Source organism: Eptesicus fuscus, chromosome 9, assembly GCF_027574615.1.
Source record: "Eptesicus fuscus isolate TK198812 chromosome 9, DD_ASM_mEF_20220401, whole genome shotgun sequence".
NCBI lineage: Eukaryota > Metazoa > Chordata > Mammalia > Chiroptera > Vespertilionidae > Eptesicus > Eptesicus fuscus.
The window spans coordinates 98,480,051-98,481,189 of NC_072481.1; the positions used below are offsets into that span (position 1 = coordinate 98,480,051).

The following is a 1,139-nucleotide window of genomic DNA, read 5'->3' on the forward strand; positions in this document are numbered from 1 at the left end:
TACATTAGGTCACTCTGGTAAGACCGGAAGGCATAGCAGCTCCACCTAATACATAGAAAATACATACAGGGAGGCAGCCGAAATGAGGAGACAGAGAAACTTGTCCCAAATAAAAGGACAAATCTCCAGAAAAAGAACTAAATGGAAATGAGACAAGCAATCTAAAAAATGCAGAGTTCAAAACATTGGTTATGAGAATGCTCAGTGAATTCAGTGAAAACGTTAAAAACGACATGGGAAACATAAAATTGGAGATAGGACTTTGGTGCAACTTTCCCACAGAGTGGAGCGCTCCTTCTCAGTACTGGTACTGCGGCGCTTCTGGAGGAGAGGCGGGACTGGGGACCGCAGCCCTGACTGAGGCTAGTGTAAACCCGAAGGCCTGCCTCTCGCAGATGCCCACCTCACCAAAAAACGATTGGATATCGTTCTGCAGTCATGTAACTACAAGCAGCTTCGAAAAGGAGCCAACGAGGCCACCGAAACCCCTAACAGAGGCATCTCGGAGTTCGTTGTGACGGCTGCAGACGCAGGGCCCTGGAGACCATCTTGCACCCCCGCCGCTGTGTGAGGACAAGATGTGCCCTACGTGTTTGTGCGCTCCAAGCAGGCACTGGGGCGGGCCTGCGGGGTCTCCAGGCCTGTCATCGCCTGCTCGGTCACCATCAAAGAAGGCTCCCAGCTGAAGCCACAGATCCAATCCATTCAGCAGTCCATTGAAAGGCTCTTGGTCTAAACCAGTGGCTTCTGCCCCTGGGGTTGTGTGTCATATTGTCTGTGTTAGCCTGTAGGATTTCCAGCTACCTTCTATTGTTATAAAATATTGTAGTAGTAAATCTGATTTTTATATATTTGAAAAAACAACCCACAACTGGAGACAGAAACATTTCCAAAGAACCAATCAGAAATAAGGAATACAATAACTGAAATAAAGAATACATTAGAGGGAATCAACTTCCCTAACCTAGCAAAGGAAATAGATATACAAGTCCAGAAAGCTCAGAGAGTCCCAAACAAGATTAACCTAAAGAGGCCCACACCAAGACACATCATAATTAAAATGCCAGAGGTTAGAGACAAAGAGGGAATCATAAAAGCAGCAAGGTAAACGCATTAATTACATACAAGGGAGCTTCCAT

At 46.1% G+C, this 1,139-nt stretch overlaps 1 pseudogene; it reads left to right on the top strand.

Moving 5' to 3' along the window:
* The first annotated feature begins 233 nt into the window (after nt 1-233).
* On the top strand, nt 234-736 carry LOC103297434 (NHP2-like protein 1; annotated as a pseudogene).
* The last annotated feature ends 403 nt before the right edge of the window (nt 737-1,139 follow it).